The sequence below is a fragment of the Monodelphis domestica genome, chromosome 2 (assembly GCF_027887165.1).
Source record: "Monodelphis domestica isolate mMonDom1 chromosome 2, mMonDom1.pri, whole genome shotgun sequence".
Lineage (NCBI taxonomy): Eukaryota > Metazoa > Chordata > Mammalia > Didelphimorphia > Didelphidae > Monodelphis > Monodelphis domestica.
The window spans coordinates 134,905,695-134,926,830 of NC_077228.1; the positions used below are offsets into that span (position 1 = coordinate 134,905,695).

General features: G+C 38.9%; 1 long non-coding RNA gene across 3 annotated transcripts in view; it reads left to right on the top strand.

Moving 5' to 3' along the window:
• Positions 1-21,136, top strand: part of LOC103095797 (uncharacterized) — a 177,060-nt gene that overhangs the window by 98,100 nt on the left and 57,824 nt on the right. The window contains exon 5 of one of the 3 annotated variants that reach the window (XR_001627920.2): positions 17,152-18,570. The exons of the other annotated variants lie outside the window; for them this stretch is intronic. This is a non-coding gene — a long non-coding RNA (uncharacterized LOC103095797). Of the gene's footprint in view, positions 1-17,151; positions 18,571-21,136 lie in introns of those variants that run through there. 3 annotated transcript variants of the gene reach the window in all.

Genomic DNA, 21,136 nt, shown 5'->3' on the forward strand with positions numbered 1-21,136 from the left:
TGGGCTACCCAGCTGATGCAATATCAGCAAGTGCTAACCACTGGGAAATAACAAAACCAGGCTGGTAGGCATGCATTGTCAGCTGGTGCCCTGCCTGCTACATACTCACAAACAACAGTTACACATAAAATATTCCATTGAACTTTTCTTCCTTTTTCATTTCCAGACCCCTTGACGTCATCACAGACTCTTCTTTTCCCTGCCTCTGATCATGAAGTGGCCCTCCCTGTCTGTCAAGGTCTTTATAGTAACTCCTCCCTCTTTCTCCAAAAAATAATCTCCCAGTTTCTCCCATTCTTAAACTTCCATTATACCTTTTCCTACCTTCAAGTAATTGGATTATAGCTTGTCTTTTTTTTCCTCAACAAAAATATTAGAAAAAGCCATTTATATATTCACTGTTTCTACTTCCTTTCAATCTCACTTTTTTTTTCCAATTTGACAATTTTGACCACATCATTCAATTGAAATTTCTCATTCCAAAGGTAGAAACAGTCTAGTGCCATATCCAGTACTTTTTTTGGTCCTCATCCCTCTCCATCTATCTGCAGTATTTGACATTTTTGATGAGGTTCTTCTGGATACTCTTTCCAATCTGGTTTTCATGACATTGCTCTCTCCTGGCTCTCCTTCTATCTGTCTGACTGCTTCACTGTGTTGGATCCTCATTCATATCAACTTCCTTACCTTTAGGGGCTGTCCTGGACCCTCTTCTCTTCTGTCTTTAGACTTGCTCTTGTGGTGCTCTCATCAGCTTCTATTGGTTTAATGATTATCTTTATACACTCTACTCACAGTTTTGTAAATCTATTTATCTCTGTATCTATTTATTTATCCATCTACCTATCTCTCTCTCCCTCCTTCCCTCTCTCTCCCTTCCTCTTTCTGTCTTTCTATCTCTGTTTTCTGTCTCTTCCCCTCCCCCTCTCTCTCCCTCCCCCCCCCTTCAACTTTTCCCAGGTTTCAGCCCTGTCTTGCCAGCTACCTATTAGACATTTTAAACTGGATATGTACAAGTTAGTGACTTTTTGGTTGGACTAATTTATAGCTCTACCAGCAGTGTATAACTGTGCTTTTCTTCCTATAGCCTCTTTAGCAATTACCATTTTCCTTTTTTTTTCTTCTTTGACAAATCAGATAAGTTTCTTGGTTCAGACCCTCTACCAGTCTACACTATCTTCTATTTGTCTTTTTGTGCAGTTCTTAACTAGATGGTGGATCTTACTTCTGAATATTTTACAATTTCTTTATTGTTGGTCTTTCTTGTATTATTTCTATATGTTTGCTGGTGTTCCTATGGAAGAGCTGGATTTCTTTAGGATCTCTCACATTGCATCTTAAATGGTCTGAAAACCCTCTGTGATAGAACCTCAGAGTTATCATTATTAGCATTTTAAAAATATTTTTCAAATTGGTAACTTGATAGCTTACATTGAGAAATGTAAGAACTGCTCCTATCTTCTGACTAATTTTATTATTTTATTATATCATATTATCATATTATATATGACTAATAATTATATATATAATGACTATTATATATATAATGACTAAAAATAATAATTTTAAGATGGCTATCATTCATATATATATATATATTTGTATATCTTGGATCTTTTACCCTATAACATTTCTTCATTTTATTTTTTTATCTTCTTATGTTTCCACATATTTTTAGTAGTCGGTTCTATTCTTTGCTTCAGTCTTTGGCTTTTGGCTGTCTCCTGACAGTTCATTATGGGTTCAAGTATCAATGGGTTTCTTTGTTCTTCTCTTTGCGTGATCTTCAAATGGGAGATGGTTCCTGTTTGATCTAGCCCCAGTGGCAGGGAGGAGGTCATGCTGGTGTTTCAGACCTGCTGCACAACTGTACTCAACCCTTCCCTCATCTCAGCTGTCACCTAGATATTGAGTTGGCAGTGTCTCCTGCGATGGGTCCCAATATTCCAAGGAGATTACAGCTAGATTCTGTCTTCTTGTGCAGTGATCTGTTGTTTCTGTCTTGGCTCCTGTTTTGACAGGCTTTGAGCAGGATCTTGCTTCAGAGGCCTAATTATTTGAGCTGGTATGGTATTAGTTTGGGATGTTCCTATTCAGAAGACTTGCTGGTTTCAGATCCATTTGCCTCTACTGTATTTTGACTGGGTTGCCAGAATTCCTGCTGGTTTACATGGTTCAACTTTTCTCCTACTTTTACCTGATTTGGCACTGACTTTCCTATTTCAAACCCTCTATCAGCTTACACTTTCTTCTGTCTGGTATAATAGTTCTTTTGGTATAATAGTTCTTGACTGGATAGAGGAGCTTACTTCTGAGTTTTTTTCTAATTTCTTTTTCATTGGTCTTTCTTAGACTGTTTCCAGATATTTGCTGGAGTTTCTGTGTGAGAGCTGGGCTTCTCTCTGGCCTTTCACATTGTTGACTTAACTAGAAGTCTTTCAAACTATAATTTTATTATGTGGGTTGAAGGAACCTAATAGATCAATATTATTTTTTTCTCCCCATTTATACACATGCTAGCTTTGTAATCCATAGGTAAATCATATAGCTTCTCAGTGCTACAAGTGACTCTCAAAGACTAAATTTATGACAGGCTTCCCATTTCTATGAGTGGAAGAAGTTTCCTCAATCAAATTTCTGGCTGGCAGTGGGAAAACCTGTCCCTATCAGGCATTCCTTTTCCCCTTTTATTTAAAAAAAAAAAAATATATATATATATATATATATATGTGTATATATATATTTTAAAACTCTTGCCTTCTATCTTAGAATCAATATTGTGTCTTGGTTCCAAGGCAGAAGAGTAGTGAGAGCTGGGCAATGGGGTGTGTGTGTGTTTAAGTGACTTGTCCAGGGTCACACAGCTAGGAAGTATCTGAGGTCAGATTTGAACCCAGGACCTTTCATCTCTAGGCCTGGCCCCTCAATCCACTAAGCCACCTAGATGCCCCCTTTTCTTTTTATTTTACCCCAAACCTGGCCACTCAATACCCACTAGAGCTATTACTTGACTACTCATGTTTCTTAGATTAGATAGGGTTTGACAATTCTATTCCTTCTGGTTTGATAGGAGACCATCAGGACTTTATCGCCCTTGCAAAGGTCCTCCAGAACCTATATCTGTTTTACTTTTAGACCCTTGGCAATGCCATTTGATCTAATGATGCAAACATAGGACCCCCAGGCTTTGCTATCTACCCTGCTTTTGTACCCATAGGACTTTCATGCCTTTCCATTCTGTTTTCCAACTTTCCTTCATGTCTTGTCTCCTCTGGTTAGAGTATGAACTCTTTAAAAGCAAAGATTGTCTTGTTTGGTTTTCCTTTTTGTATCACTATCATGTTGTATGAGGTTTGGCATATAGCAAGTGCTTAATACATTTTTTTAAATTAATGGACTCACCCATCCATTTACTCCTTCAGGAAATCTCCATTCCACACCTAAATAAATAGCATAAAGGATATACTTATTCCATTGGGTTGGTATGTACCTTTATTAAAGAAAAATATAGTTTAGTATTTCTTTTAAGAATCTGTGTCTTCACCTATTGCTATTGTTTTATTTGTGATTTATTATTATGGTAATTTTGCAGACAACTTTTTTAGTTAAGTTTCAAACAGTGTTTGGCATAAACTTGCCCTCTGAAGTCATCTACTCCCCATTTAATAAATATTGCTGAACTGCCTTGATTGCAAAAGGGACAGGAAGTACAAAGTCCTTGGAAAAGGTGAAAACTCCTTACTGAAAGCAAGTAGTCTTTGGACCCTGTGAGTTATTTTATTAAACGGTGTTTACTATCTTTCTGGATAATTCTTAAAGGTTTAAACTTAAAAAAAAAAAACTTTTAAAAACACAGTTTTGGGATGCAGATATGTGTAGATGTTTCCCTTAGCTGTCAAAAGGGCATTCAGGAGTGCCATTTTAGGGACCTTATAATTTCCTTAGTTAACAAACTTTAGAACTAGTAGCAATGATCAAATTAGACCTTATAGTGATGCCTTGATTAATAAAATAATATACAAACAAAAGTCTTTTATAATGAAGTCAGCCATGTGTAAAAAAAGGAGTACAACAAAAATGAATCATAACCCTGAAAACCATAAATCAGGGAAGCAGAGTTGGTGTATATATCCATAGCTCAGCAGCAATGCTCTTGGGAAACCATCCAGTTGTGCAGACATTCAAACAAGAACCCTTGTGTCAAAAGTTTCTATTTTTCCTTGAAATGAGGAAATTATGAAATCAGTCATTTGTTTTTTTGCTCCTCCCTTCCCTACTACCTTCCTTTCCATCTTTAGTAGTCCAGTGACTTCCTGCTCTCTTCTCCTATCTCCCTATTAAAAGAGGAAAGGATTTAATAGCAGTCGATACCGACTGGTTATTGACAAATTACTTATCCTTTAAGATAGATTATGGCTTCAACCAGATATTTATATTTTAAGCATTTTGATTCCATTCGTGGAAGGAAAACTCTTTTCTTCTGCAAAAGCATTTCATGCATCAATAAAAAGGAGGGTAAAATTGTTTTATGGGGAATGGCAACGAGAAGAACTCTCCAAATCAAGCTGTAGTGATAGATTAGGCTGGCCTCAAAGGCAAGCCAGATTTAGGGGCCATTGGTGGCATAGAGGTTAGAATACTGAATTTTTAGTAAGAAATATCTGAATTTATATCATATCTTAGACGTTCCCTGAGCAAGTCACTTAATCTCTATCTGCCTCAGTTTCCTCTTATGTAAAAGGAGGATAATAATCGTTCTTACCTCCAAGAGTTGTTATGAAGATAAAGGGAAATATTTATAAAGAGCTTTGTAAATCTTAAAGTATAAACACTTGTGATTATTTAGCCTTTATTGATTGACTAGGATGGTAGGAAGTCAGAAAGGCTCATCTGTAGCCTTTGGGATGTTCCACTGATATCCGGAGGATGATAAACTGAAGGCTGTCCTCCTTCCACCTGCTGGAGCACCGTTTTCAGAACCTGTTGAAGTGGAAGTGGATCATGTTCTAGCCCTTGGGAGACACCTTTCCTTAACATGGTTTGACCTTCTTTGCTCCCTCCTCCTTCTGATTTCACTGTAGGAGAGATTTTACTTTTCTTCTACTACCTACAACAACATCCTGTCTCGTCCTGCTCCCCACCTGCCTGAAGCTTCCAGATGTATATCTTGTATTTCCTAGACCTTCGGACACTAATCTTTTAAGCATGAAATGATAATTTTCTGCTCTGACTCTTCTTTCCCAATTTCTGAGATCACACTCCAGAATCAGCTCTGTTATTTATACATGTGGTAGCTCTTTGGAGAGGTGGCCTGGGCTTAGTCAGGAAACCTTGGTTGCGTCCCACATCAGACTGGCTCTGTGAGCCCCAGCAATTCAATTCACTTCTCAACCTCATCGGTAAAATGGGGATGAGGAGGGGGAGAAGAATAATACCCATCTTACGGGGTTGTTGTGAGGATCACATGAGATCACATCATATGAGATGATCTGGGTAAAGTGCTTTGCATACTTAAAATGTTAAATAATTGTTAGCTATTATTGTTAATTTATAGAATTATAACTGAATCATTTTAGAGACCCTGAAGGATCAAACTGAAGAATTTTTCATATTGGAATATATTTTATAAGAAGAAGTGGAACCTATTGGTGAAGTCTGATAAATAACCAGAAGAAAAGAAGAAAGGCTATTAAATATCGTAAACTCTGTATGTAATAAAGGATTCTTTCAGGCATTGGGAGAAATTCTTGGGATATGACAAAAACAACAATAATTGTTGTTTTTCAGTCATGTGCGACTTTTATTGACTTTTTTTTTTGGAAAAGATACTAGAATGGTTTTCCATTTCCTTCTCCAATTCATTTAAAGCAGAGGAAACTGAAGCAAACAGAGGTTGTGTGACCTACCCATGATCACACAGCTAGTAAGTGTGTGAGGCCATATTTAAATTTAGGTCTTCCTGACTCCAGGCCTACAGCTCTTTCCTAGCTGCCATCATCATCATCATCATCATCATCATCATCATCATCATCATCATCATCAACATCATCAATGTTTATATTGCATTTTAGGGTTTACAAAATATTTCATTTGTCTCATTTAATCCTCATAATGATGGGTTCTTCAATGTAACTGCATTATCATCTCTATTCTACAAATGAGGAAACCAAAGTTGAAAGGTTAAGTGACTTATTCAGGGTCATTCAGCAGGATTCAAATTCAGGCCTCCCCTGACTGGAAGCCTAGTACTCTATGTACCTTGCTTTCTAAGTTGCCTCCAATACAGAGAAGAATGGGCGATGGAAATAGTCAGGATATATATGTGACATCAAAGAGGGAGGATCTAAATCTGGGAAAGTGCTGCCAAATTCTGGTCATGCTGAAAAAGTACACAGAGGATTGCAATTCCAACCATACCTTGGGTATGACCAAGATCTAGCTTATTTTGAAAAAAAAATTCTTATTTTTATTGGTACTTTTTGTTTTTTCATTGCATTTGTTTCCAAAAATAGCTTCCTCACTCCCTTAGTGAGTCATCATCCCTGGTAAGGAAGATGAAAAAGAAAAAGTTAGGCAAAATATACTCATCAACTATATCATATAGTATATTCAGTATACCTTTCCCATAATCTTGCACCTCTACAATAAACTTGCCAACTCTTTCTTTGGGGCCAAGCTTGTTAATATAATTACATAATGTGTAGTTTTTTAAAAAAAATCTATAGTCATGTATATGTTTTTTTCTTGGTTCTGCTTACTTAATTTTGCATCAGTTCATATTTACCATGCTCCTTTGAAAGAGTTATTTTTGTCCTGTCTTTGCCAGGTTTCTTAATTTTTCCAGTGCCTCTTCCAAGGACATTTTTCTGTGGAAATGTCTTTGAGAATAGATCTTTTTTTTTTTTTGCTTAATATTGTTAAAAATTGTGACCTTACCAAGCATCAATAAACATGAACATTTCCATAGAAAAAGAACAAAACAGGAAAAAACATGAATCCCTAGTACTTACATCTTTTTAAAAATAATATTTTATTTGATCATTTCCAAGCATAATTCATTAAAGACAAAGATCATTTTCTTTTCCTCCCCCCCATCCCCATAGTCGACGTGTGATTCCACTGGGTATCACATGTGTTCTTGATTTGAACCCATTGCCATGTTGTTAGTATTTGCATTAGAGTGTTCGTTTAGAGTCTCTCCTCTGTCATGTCCCCTCAACCGCTATAGTCAGGCAGTTGTTTTTCCTCGGTGTTTCTACTCCCACAGTTTGTCCTCTGCTTACGGATAGTATTTTTCTCCTAGATTCCTGCAGATTGTTCAGGGACATTACACCGCCACTAATGGAGAAGTCCATCACCTTCGATTGTACCACAATGTATCAGTCTCTGTGTACAATGTTCTCCTGGTTCTGCTCCTTTCGCTCTGCATCACTTCTTGGAGGTTGTTCCAGTCTCCATGGAATTCCTCCACTTTATTATTCCTTTTAGCACAATAGTATTCCATCACCAACATATACCACAATTTGTTCAGCCATTCCCCAATTGAAGGGCATCCCCTCGTTTTCCAATTTTTGGCCACCACAAAGAGCGCAGCTATGAATATTTTTGTACAAGTCTTTTTGTCCATTATTTCTTTGGGGTACAGACCCAGCAGTGCTATAGCTGGATCAAAGGGTAGACTTTTTTTGTCTCCCTTTGGGCATAGTTCCAAATTGCCCTCCAGAATGGTTGGATCAGTTCACAACTCCACCAGCAATGAATTAATGTCCCTACTTTGCCACATCCCCTCCAGCATTCACTGCTTTCCTCTGCTGTCATGTTAGCCAATCTGCTAGGTGTGAGGTGATACCTCAGAGTTGTTTTGATTTGCATCTCTCTGATTATAAGAGATTTAGAACACTTCTTCATGTGCTTATTAATAGTTTTGATTTCTTTATCTGAAAACTGCCTCTCCATATTCCTTGCCCATTTATCAATTGGAGAATGGCTTGATTTTTTGTACAATTGATTTAGCTCTTTGTAAATTTGAGTAATTAAACCTTTGTCAGAGGTTTTTATGAAGATTGTTTCCCAATTTGTTGTTTCCCTTCTGATTTTAGTTACATTGGTTTTGTTTGTACAAAAGATTTTTAATTTGATGTAGTCGAAATTATTTATTTTACATTTTGTGATTCTTTCTATGTCTTGCTTGGTTTTAAAGTCTTTTCCTTCCCAAAGGTCTGACATGTATACTATTCTGTGTTTACCCAATTTACTTATGGTTTCCTTCTTTATGTTTAAGTCTTTCACCCATTTTGAATTTATCTTGGTGTAGGGTGTGAGGTGTTGATCAATTCCTAATCTCTCCCACACTGTCTTCCACTTTTCCCAGCAGTTTTAATCGAATAGTGGATTTTTGTCCAAAAGCTGGGATCTTTGGGTTTATCATATACTGTCTTGCTGAGGTCACTTGCCCCAAGTCTATTCCACTGATCCTCCTTTCTGTCTCTTAGCCAGTACCAAATTGTTTTGATGACTGCTGCTTTGTAATATAGTTTGAAGTCTGGGACTGCAAGGCCCCCATAATTTGTGTTTTTTTTCATTATTTCCCTGGATATCCCTGATCCTTTGTTATTCCAAATGAACTTTGTTATTTTTTTTTCTAAATCAGTAAAGAAATTTTTTGGGAGTTCAATGGGTATGGCACTAAATAGATAAATAAGTTTGGGTAGAATGTTCATTTTTATTATATTGGCTCATCCTATCCATGAGCAGTTAATGTTTTTCCAATTGCTCAAGTCTAGTTTTAGTTGTGTGGAGAGTGTTTTGTAGTTGTGTTCATATAGTTCCTGTGTTTGTCTCGGGAGGTAGATTCCTAGGTATTTTATTTTGTCTAAGGTGATTTTGAATGGGATTTCTCTTTCTAGTTTTTGCTGCTGAGATGTGTTGGAGATATATAGAAATGCTGATGACTTATGTGGGTTTATTTTGTATCCTGCAACTTTGCTAAAGTTGTTGATTATTTCAATTAGCTTTTTGGTTGAATCTCTAGGATTCTTTAAGTAGACCATCATGTCATCTGGTCTCCTCCTTGCCTATTTTGATGCCTTCAATTTCTTTTTCTTCACTTACATCTTTTTAAAAAGCCTTTATTTTAGATTTAATTTGGCAAACCAATTAGGCAGATCATTATAGAAAACAGGCCTGGAATCAAGATGTCCTGGTTTCAAAGATGGCCTTAGACAGTTCTATCTGGGTGACCCTGTGTGACTTAACTCCAATTGCTTAGCCTTTACTCCTCTTCTGCCTAAGAACCCACACCTTAGTATTGATTTTAAGAAAGAAGTTAAAGTTTACAAAATTTTTTTACTTGATAATACTGTGGTTACTTCTGAACTTCAGATGTGCTTCTGTGTGTTTTTAAAAATGTTTGGTTGATTCTTTTGTCTTTTGTAATGAAAATGAGAGGAAAAGAATCAGTGTAGAAAGTTGTATCATAACCAACTTTTCCAGAACTCATCTGTGGGTAAAATCTCTTTTCAATCCAGTTTGTCATCAAAGTGACACTACCTCTAAATAGTTTGGTTCTGTTTATTTTGAATAACACATTGTTAGAGATCACACCCTCAGTTTTATGGTTGTATGACTTCAGCCAAGTCACTTACCTTCTCTAAGTCTTTAGTTTCTTCCTTTGTAAAACAAGGGGATTGAAGGAAATGATCCTAATATTCTTTTCAAGCCCTAATGTTCCCTGACTTTATTACTTTAGGAATATAGAATCAAATGATGAAAGAGAATTGTGTTTCAGGCACTCAGAAGTGAATTAACAAAAGAAAAGAAATTATTTGAATCTTCTAGGTTTCAAACTTCTAGATTCCCTCTAGGGCAGAAATTCTTAACCTTTTTTTGTTTGTTTTATAGACTCCTGTGGTGTTATTTGGGAAAACCTATGGACCCTTTCTTAGAAATGCATAAAATTAAATATGTAGGATTACAAAGGATACCAGTTATATTGAAATATTGTGATCCAAATAATTTAATATTTAATTTTTCCTCACATGTAAAAATAATGTTTTAACATTTGTTTTTTAAAATTTTGAGTTCCAAAAATTCTATCCTTCCTTCCGTTGGCTCTCCCTTCACTGAGACAGCAAGCAATTTGATATAGGTTATACATGTTCAGTCATGCAAAGCATATTTCTATATTAGGCATGTTGTGAAAGAAAACACAGACCCCAAAACCTAAACAAATAAGAGAAATAAAAGAATGTCTTAAAAAGTAGGCCTCCGTCTGCATTTGGACTCCATCTGTTCTCATCTGGAATTGGATAACATTTTTCATGATGATTCCTTTGGAATTGTCTTGGATCATCATATGGCTGAGAATAAGTCATTCACAGTTGATCATTATACAATATTCCTGGTACTCTGTACAGGGTTCTTCTGGTTCTGTTCATATCACTTGAACAAAATATAAAAAATAGTTACACTGACTCCAGTTTAAGAACTCTTTCTAGGGCAAGAAGAAGGTGTCATACTGTGTCCCAAACCCATTTCTCTTCTTAACTGCTGGATCTTTTGTATTTTATTTTATTGTGTGGCTGCAGAGGGTTAGTGGTGTGTTTGAAGTGGGGAAGATTGATATCTTCACTCCCACAGAGGAGTCCACCCAAAGGATTTAAGTCATTCCTCTTTTTGTTTAAGTGGGTTATAATAATTATTTGTAACCAGATCAACTAAGTTGTATTACTATAGACTACCCACAGGGTGGGTTCAAAGGAGCTCACTTAAAAAAGGCAGAAAACCCCCCAAAAAGGGCAGCTGAGTAGCTCAGTGGATTGAGAGCCAGGTCCTAGGTTCAAATCTGGCCTCAAACACTTCCTAGCTGTGTGTCCCTGGACAAGTCACTTAACCCCGATTGCCTGGTCCTTACTACTCTTCTGCATTGGAACCAATACATAGTATTGATTCTAAAAGAGAAGGTAAGGGTTTAAAAAAAAGAAGGAAAACAAAAAAGTTTCTTGATAGCCCATAAACAGTTAAAATAATTCTCCTTCTCTTTTGAACTCTACTTTTCTTTAAGGTCCTGAAGTCTTCTATATCAAAGCACTGTTCTGTGGTTTAGACTCCTCTCAGAATATTTTGGGATTCCCATCCTTCTGATGAGTCCCATTTTCTCCCAGAATCTTATATAGCTTTTCCCCCCTCTCCTCTCCCAGTAGTATTAGCTTGTGGATAGTGACCTCTCCTTATCTCAGTGAAGTATATTATATTATTGTTAGACAAATAACCCTCTTCCTATTAGGACTATACCATCTGAATAACTCCTAGATACGTTGAGACCTCCATGTTTTTAGTCTCTGTGACTTTAGTCGCTTGGCGATTTCTTCTCCTTCCAGCCTAGAGAGCCATGTAATAATACCTCCCTGGAAATTCCTCTTTTCTTTGTAGAAGGCCACATCCCCAGACTTTGTCTTAGAGTTACCAAAAGGTGCCTCTTGGGGTTGATATTTTCCAAAGTATCTTGCTTTGCTGCTATATGGGCATGGAGTCAGGAAGGTATGAGTTCAAATTTGGCCTCTTGACACTAGCAGTATGAACCCAGGAAAGTCATTGAATCCCTGTCTGTCTCAGTTTCTTTATCTGGAAAATGGGGATAATAACCTCATCTACATCATAGTGTTGTGAAGATCAAATGAGATGAAATTTATAAAGCATTTTGCAAACTTTACAATGCTGTATAAATTCTAGTTAAACATACACACACATGCACACTGTTGGGCTGCTTGAAGACTAGAGTCCAAAATTCTTGAATCTGAGACTGCTCAAGAGGCAACCCTTGGGAAACTCTCACCACCTGGCCCTGTATCTCCCTGCTCTAGGACTGCCCTGGGTTGAGAGTTCACGTCACAGCTACTCTAAGGCTCAGGCCAGGAATTCGACATCATCAGATGCTTTCTTCTCTGGCGACGTGGGCTATGGCACGAAGCTGTTATGTGTTTCTTACTCTAGGATGGGCCCTGGGGGTTCTCTTTCCCCTCTCCCCCAGCCCCCCATTCACAAAGCTGTTTCATGCTCAAGATCTCTCTGGAAGAAAGGTTAAAAGGTGAAGGAAAAACAGGTTTGTCCATCCCTTTTATAGATCATCTCGAAGTAGATTTTCCCCTCTAACTAATACAGGAATCCAAGCCAACCAGTTCAACCGCAGAGTCATTGAGGTGGCATTAGTCCTCCCATAGATGTGTCTACCTCCTCTGTAGGGAGATACTCTCAGAGAGCCTAATAGAGTCAAGCCAACAAGCATTTACTTAGTCCTTACTATGTAGGAAGCAGCTAGGTGACTCAGTGGATAGAGTCCTGAAGCTGGAGTCAGGAAGACCTGATTTCAAATCCAGCCTCAGATGCTCTCTAGCTGTGAGACCCTGGGCAAGCCACTTAATCTCTGCCTTAATCCAGGGGAGAAGGAAATGACAAGCCACTCTAGTATGATTGCTAGGAAAACCTCATGGGCAGGATTGGCATGAAATGATCCACAAGATCAGGAAGAGTTAGACACGAATGAACCACAACAACAAATGTGCCAGATACTGTACTTAGTGCCCAGAATGTGTAAAAAAATAGACTCGAATACAGGACTACAATCCCCATGAGCCTTTGCTCTACTTCCCCAGAATGCCTTGTAATCTCACCTGGGCCGAGATCGAGAAGGTATTTAAGCTGATTCAAAGGCTTTTGAGTGCTCTCTCTCTTGGCTCTTTTTGGACTTCCGTTTTGGAGCAGGCACGTCTCTTGCATGATGTGAGGTTATTTTGTCTAGGCCTCTGGCCTAGGCACATGTTTCTTACTTGTATATTCTTTAATCTTTAACCTTTAATAAACCTCTAAAAAATATAATACTTCTTGCTGAGAGAAACTAATTTCTACCTGCCTCAGATGCCTCAGTCTCCCCGTCTCCCCTAAATTTTAATCTTTACAAATGCAAATACAAGCAAAAAGAAAAAAATAAGAAAGAAAGAAAAAAAAAAGAAAAGATAGTCCCTGCCCTTCAGGAGGTTCCAATCTAATGAAGAAAAATGATACGGTACATAAAAGGGAAGGAGGGAAGATACTTTGGCATAGAAGGAAAAGATGGACCGTCAGAATCAGAGCTGGGAGAGGTATGGAGGACCTCCCTAAAAGCTCATCAAGTCAATCATTCTCCCTCCTCCCAATAAACATATTTTATGGCCACCAGAGAGCATAGAATACCAGGAACTTTCTAGGGTGCCAAATTACATTGAGCTTGCAGTCCACTAAGACTTCCAGGACTTTTTTCACACCAGCTGCCGTCACCTATTTTGTCCATTTTATCACGTACAAGCCCTTTATCTTGAAATGCAGGAAGCCGTTATTTATTTCTGGGTTTGTTCATTCATATGGATAAGGGAGAGGAGGTCATGGACATTACTAGTGTAAATAACGCGCCTTATCTGTAAGTGTTCTCAGCATGGTGTAACTTAAGGAAAAGCCTTGAAAGTCCAAATATTTTTGGGAAAACCCCTTGAAGCAGAAGAAAGAACTTCCAGAAATCAGAAGCTATTGTTACCTTTTACTACATAAGCTCTTCAAGTTTGAACCTGCTTTTCCCCTAGACTCTGTATGTAACTATTAGAGACTATGTCAGAGTTTTGTTTGTTTTTGTTTGGGGGGGGGGGTGTGATTTGAATAAGCTATTCTTACTGTAAAACCTTAGTAAATGTTTTTGTTCAATCAAAAAAAAACTATTTCCCAAATATTTTTTTTTTCTACAGATCTACCACACTAGTTGCAATACTACCATTAGACTCCTTTGGGCTAAGGTTTTACCTCCAGAATTGCTCCATTGAAATGTGAATACTCCTACAGAGTAGTATTTGTTGTTGTTTATTATTATTTATTATAGTTATCATTATATTATTTTATATCCAAGTGTCTACTACATTGACAGTAAGAGTTGGATGGTTAAATCCAGTTCAACAAATATTTGTTGTGTGGTTGTTCAGTTGTGCCCAATTCTTTGTGGTGCCATCTGGAGTTTTCTTGGCAAAGATACTGGAGAGGTTTGCCATTCCCTTCTCTAGCTTATTTTACAGATGAGGAAACAGAGGCAAACAGAGCAAAGTGACTCACCCAGGGTCACACAGCTAGTGAGTATTTGAGAACAGATTTGAACTCAAGAAGATGAGTCTTTCTGACTTTCTGACTGGCACTTGAACCACCATGCCACCTAGCTGCCATGGAGAGATAGTCAGCCCTTATCCAGTCATACCTAAGCAATAGATTTATTTATGAAATTGCTTCCCCACTTGTTATCCCAAAGGGACACAGGACAGAGGAGATGAGATAGTTGTGGGGGAGGGAAGGAGGGACATACTTGGAGCAAGGGGAGTAGAGGCCATCACGAGGACACTGGGGTGATGGTGTAACTTGAGGAGTGAGAAGGAGGCAGAAGGGCATTGACGAGTGAATATATTTCCTAATTTTCCCAATGGCTTTTGGCTCATCATGATGATTGACTGGTATACAGAGTATAGCTTCTTTGGGCACTGAGTCTGGCCTTTGTCATTGCTGGAAAGCTGCCTTTGATGGCTCCTCAAATCTAGGGTTAAAGGTCATTCTTAATGAAGGACTCATCTTGGATATTTGACTTATTTAGGGAGCCTGTCATAGTCAGTGTGCTCTGATTGCCAAATGATCTCACCGTATGTGGGAGGCAAAAAGGGGGAGAAGGGTGAATGAAGGAGGAATGTTTCCTAGGACTTCAGATTTGGCCCTTTAAAAATGATTTGGGGCCATGGGGAGGAGAAACCAGAGGCATCATCCCCAAAAAAGTTTTCTATTTATTTATGTCTGCTGTTTTCAGTTGAAGCTAGGTAGGAGAGTGAGGGAGTGGGGCTGGGAGTTGGCTGCTTCTTGGGAGCAGTCATTACAGTATATCCTAAGAAGCCTCAGAATGACAGATGCTGTGGCTTCATTACCATCCACTGAATCATCAGAGCTGTGGTTTGGCCAGAGAGCTGGGTGCCAGATCCTTGGGTTTCTATTCTTGGCACCGTCACTAACTCATAGAGGCACGTTAGAGAAGGCTCTTCACTTTCTAGAGACCCAACTCTGTAAAAGACACCCCAACTCCCAGGAGGTGACAGGAGGCTTTGTTAATTAGTGTTTATGAAGCACCCAGAGGTCCTCAGATAAAAGCTACTTTGTCAATTGCTAAGTATTTTCCATGATTAATAGTAGCCAAAGTTGCACATTCCATCTGATGCAGGATCATTCAATGAATGAGAATGGGGATTATTGTATTCTATGATTTCATATTCAGACGACCTTAGGACACTTATTTGAAATATCACCCTCTCTTGGCATCCTCCCTGTTCCTCTTCTCCTGTACTTAAGAGAAGTGGTAATTTCATCTGCCCTACTAGATTTTAAGTTCCTTGGGGGCCAGGGATAGTGCCTTCTACAGCTTGGTATTCTACTCCCCTTGACACACTGACTTTTATTTAGTATTCAGTGTAAATATGATATTCACTGAGTGAAATGCCAAAGGTCTATCCATTATGATTGGGTTTGAGATAATGTCCTTTTTAGTCCTCAGGCTTTCAGTCTGTCCTGTTTCAAAGCCATTCTTCACCCTGCACTAATCATCTTAGCGATGCATACATACATCACTTTGGTTACTTCACTCTTGGATCCTCAAAAATTACTTCCCCATCAATTACTCCATAAACTTCTGCTCTTGACCTTTAAAGACCCACAAACTCCATTTCTAGCTTTATGCCCTTAAGAGATTGTGCCCCAACTAAATAGCCAGTCAACTCTTTGTCCCCCATCTTTCTCCCATCTCTGTTCTTTTGGTTGTGTTGTCCCCCATGTCTGAAATAGATTTCCTCTCCTTCTTCCCCCTTATTTGTGCTCTCCCCAGAGTGAAAGTGATCTCTCCCTACTCAGATTTCTTTTGGCCCTTTGCCTAGCTTTGTGTATTGCTCTCCCTATTTCACAGTTATTTGTATACATATCTTTCTTCTTATTAGATTGTAGATTCCTTGAGAGCATGATCTGTATCCTATCTGATGGGAGGCACTTATTAAACCCTTGATGTTGTTTAGTCGAACTGAATCAGTGTATATCAGTCAAGGAAGCTCCTCTCTCCCGTTAATAACAATAACAACAGCCATAACTAATAATTAACTAATAATAGGTTACTCCATGGGGATTGGACTTTTCTGCCTGCCCGAGTCCTTTATAGGGACAGAGGGCACCTCCAGTGGGAATTCCTCAAGCCCCTGTCACTGAAGGCAGCTGTCTGGTAAGAACCTATGGTTGAATGAAACCTATGGTTCTATTCAGACCCAGGAAGCAGGACAGGAGCCATCTCCAGTTACAGAGATCTTTTAACAACTGTGGCCTGTGGCAGAATGTTTGGTATTGCAAGTCCCCTTCTGACCTACTAATATTCTGGTCTTCTCATACTAATTTTAACTTCCCAGTAGTTTTTATTTCTTGGCACAGAAAGACTCTGATTTTTGCTATATGTGTCATTTTAAAATTTTATTTTATTTTATTAAACCCTTACCTTTTGTCTAGGGATCAATACTGTGTATAATACACAGCAGAAAAACAGTAAGGGCTAGGTAGTGGGGGTCACACAGCTAGGAAGTGTCTGAAGTCACATTTGAATCTAAGACCTCCTATCTCTCAATCACTGAGCCACCCAGCTGCCCCCTATTTGTGTCATTTTCACAACTTCTTTTGTTGAGAAAACTGAGGCAGCTAGTGGTTAAGCATCTGAAATTGGATTTAAATTCAGCCTTTTCTGATTCTTGGTCTAGAACTTTATCTACTCTACTATCTCATTGCCAATATAAGAGATAAACCACAAGTCATAAAATGACAGAAGGGGGATGCTTTTATTTATTTTTATTTAAAAAAATTTTAGTTTAAAATATTTTTTTCCATGGTTACATGATTCATTTTCTCTCCCTCTGAGGGAATGCTTTTTGGATAAAATTTAAGAAATAGAAGAAAACAAATTTGCTTTTAGATGAAAAAAATTTCTTTTGTTGTTTCAGTTCAGTTGTATCTGATTCTTCATGACTCCATTTGGGGTTTTCTTAGCAAAGATACTGAAGTGGTTTGCCATTTCTTTTTCAGTTCATTTTACAGATGAGGAAACTGAGGCAAACAAAATTAAGCAACTTGCCCAGCATCACACAGTTAGCAAGTGTTTGAGGCCAGATTTGAACTCAAGAAGATGAGAGAACCTGGCACTGAATGAAGAACTATGATCATAGCCCAGAAGGCTTTGGAGTCCAGAAGGCCTGGGACTTAGTCTCTGACACATCCTGGTAATATGATTCTAGGCAGGTTACTTAACTTCTCAAAGCCTGAGGCAACTTTCTGAGACTACAATTCTCCCCCTCTGCGTCAGTGAAATCACATGCCTGTTGGAAAGAGAAAAACAAAACTAAACCAAAGCTCAGAATAATGGTGGAGAGAATTATTCTTTTACATGCCTTCATTTGAACTTTATTGTCATTTATGAGTTTACCCTCAACATTACATCAACCTATGGGAGAAATGAACCATCTGTAGGGAAGCCACTTGAGTGGATTTTATTTTCTTGGCAAATTATGAATGGTACATTGTTGATATAATTAGGTGCTGTTTGCAAGGTGCTGCCTCTCCCAGGTACCCTTCAGAGAATCTGGTTTCATAAAGTGAGTCATTTATTGGTATCCCTTCTGCCCACTCTTGTAGCTGGTGTGATTTAGCAAGAAATCTCTCTTCAAAAACTTTGATTTCTCTCTCCCTCCTCCTCTCTCTTCTGCATTCCATTTCATTGAATCCAACTTGAACTCAGATTTGTAAAGAGCAGACAGGAGGGGGCGACAAATCTGCATTTTTCCTAGCTTTCGGAGTCTGAAAAGTATCAAGTGATGTTTGGTCCTTCTGGTCCCCTGGCCAGGGACTTTTCTATTTCAAGTGCTTTTTGGTCCAGGGCCTACTGATGCTGCAGAGCATCCTATTTGCAAAGCTGCAGCAGGCAGGGTCACTCCCTGTCTGCCTTCCATGTCCAGTAGACTTTATATTATCAACATGTTTCAAGACCCTTCCTGTAAGTTGAAAATCACACATAATAGTGAATCTCATAATTTAATTAAGTTTTTCTTATATGAACATACCTAGGCACTTTATGACTTTTCATAGGTTTATCAGAGCTCCCAGCATCACTCCTCTTGTACTTTGGGGCCATTATTATCCACTAAATAACATTATTTAGTGGATAATAATGGCTCTGCTCTGACATGGATGTGACTTGTTACAGGTGAGAACTTCTGCCAAAGAATGCTGTGGGAGTGAATGTTTGGCACAAAACAATGTAACGGCTCACATGAATGTGTCTCAGAGCGAGAATGAGCAGAGTGGATGAAATGGAGCAGATTTAATATGTAATTAAAAAGAATTATTTTACTTATTTTTCTGCCTTTATTTTTTTCACTGTCAATTGCATATACTTTAATTTGCATGTATTGAGTCTTTGCAAAACTAGGTTCTACTGTTCTTTGCATATCTTTCACAGAAGGTCCTAACTCCAAAGCCAGCAGTGGTCCTTGTGAGTCTAAGGGATACTTTACAGGCAGTGAACCCTGGGCATGTCCTGAATTCAGAGGCTTACTAGAGTAAGTAGGCATTGGCTCCTAACATTCTACTGCCCACAAATTGGTAGTCACTCCTTTCCAGAAGGAGAAACAGTCACAGGGAGGACAACGTGATCTTTGCTGCCTCATAAATTCTGTGTGCTCCAGTTTCCTCATCTGTAAAATGGGGTTGGACTAGAACCCTTCTGTCTCTTGCTCCTATGTTACTCTGATCCCTGGTAGCTAGAGTCTGTCGATCCACAAGCTATATTAATTACAAGAGACTTGTTTGCTTAAAGGACTTCAAAGCCTTCGTGTTCTACCCTGTCATTTTATAGATGAGGAAAGGAAGATTCCAAGAGAAGAAGGATCTCAAGGCCACACTGCTCTGTGATGATAGCACACAAGGCAAAAGAATTCAGGGCTCCTGACTCTCTATTCAGTGCTTTGTCAACATAGCAGCATCAGCCCTCAGCAGAGTTGTAAAGTGAGCAGAATCCCCAGCCTTCCTCTCCAGAACCTTCTTTCCTCTTTGTGGTTTACCCTGCTCTGCTCTCTTCCTCCACTCCCTTTCTCTTTCAGCTGCTGAAGCCTTCCCCATTTAGAACTTGACCTCAGGAAAATACATCACTCATTTACATTTTCATGTGAAGTTATAGCAGTTTTCCCAGAATTATTTTCAGGTTAAGCTCTATCTTCTAGTCATAGAACAGGACCATAGATTTGGAGCTACCAGAAACTCTTTGGGTCATTTAGTCCAATGTTCTCATTTTATACAGGAGAAAACCAAGGCACCAAGGGGGTGACTTGCCCAAGGTTACACAGGAGGGAAGTGACAGAGTGAGGATTTCAGTCCAAGTCTTCTGGCTCTAAGTCTGATTTTTTCCCCCTACTATACTGATGCCTTCCTGGAAAAGGTTTCTATCCGAGTGCGGGTAGAAGAAGGTATTTTCTGGCAAGGGAGGTTAGAAGACTCCCCTGAAAGCACAGTAGGTAGCTGGCTTCTTATTCTACCCATGTCAATAATTTGGGCCCAGACAACTACACAGGCAGAGTCTGGCAGGCCTGACCTGGCCCAGAGTATTTGTGTCTGTTTTTATGAGTTTACTGATTGCCTGGCTGCCACTGGAGCTGTGGACCACCTACGGGACCACAGATGCTCATAGGACGATTCTGCCTATTAGCGGAGCCTAGGAGAACAGTGCCTGCCCATTTCGCTGGCATCCGGTGTTATAAGAACCAGTAGATGGATGCCTTCCATCTGTCCATCATTGGCTCTGTATATCTGGCTGCTTTGACTCACTGAGGTCATCCAGCATAGCAGCACTGGGCTTGGATTGCACCTGTAGGTTGAGGGTCAATACCACAAGATCTCAAGAACCTGGTTCTTATAACTCCATTATAACCTGCTTCTCTGGCTCTGTGGAAACCCCACTTACCTTTTCTAACATCAGAGTTTGATCACCAATGGGCTTGTTTGTTCTTATGTAGGCCCCTGTAGCCTAGCAGGAATTGGTGGGGTTTGGGGACAGGGTTGGTGTTGAATTAGGGGATGCGCTGTCAGATTGGTGTTCTGTGTTAAAGCTTGACTTACAGATTTTCCAGAGGTAGCGCTTGGGGAGCAGCAGGTTATAGAGCATAAAGAATTGATCTTTATGGGTAGAATACCTGGTTTGAGGCCCAGCTCCAGATTTTACTAGCTGTGTGACCTTAGATCACCCTGATTAACCATCCTGAGCTTTAGTTTCCTTATTTATAAGATGGGAATAATATTGCTTGTTGTAAAGAAAGCCCTACGTAAACCTTAAAGTGCTATGAAAATGTGAGTAATATTCATAGAATTTGGGGGCCATTATGTCCAACCCATTCCTAATAATTTCCTCTATAATAGCTCTAACAAGTGAACAAAGAGACTTTGCTTGAGGATCTTCAATGAGAGGGAACCCACTATGCAACCTATGCCACTTTTAAAAAGTTCTTGTTATTTGCCTCTTGGAAATTTTATTCATTGCTCCATTTCTGCCTTTGGGAGCAACCATGGAATACAGGGAATACAGCTCTACTTCCTAATCCAGGTGGCATCTTGTCCAGGATATATCTCCAGTTCCTTCCACTATTCTTCAGTGGCATGAACTTAAGTCCACACTCCTGTTACTTCTTTTTTAGTTCGTTAGATAGAATTATTTCATAAAGTGCTATACCAAAAATTGAAAGTCCATATGTGGTCTGCTCAGGGCAGAGAATCTCCCTAACCCAGGACACACATAGCCTCTTAGTGTAGCCCAATTTTAACTTCTTTGGCTAATGGTTGTGTCAAGCTGCTAACTCAAATCCCCCAACCTTTTTCTCCTTTCTGGACAAACTGCAACTTAGTCATGACTCCCCATCTTGTACTTGTGAAGTTGATTTTTTTGAACCCAAGAATACGACTCTAATTTATTATTATTAAATTGTATCTCTTGCCCAAATGTTATACCTGATACACCCTCTCGCAATTT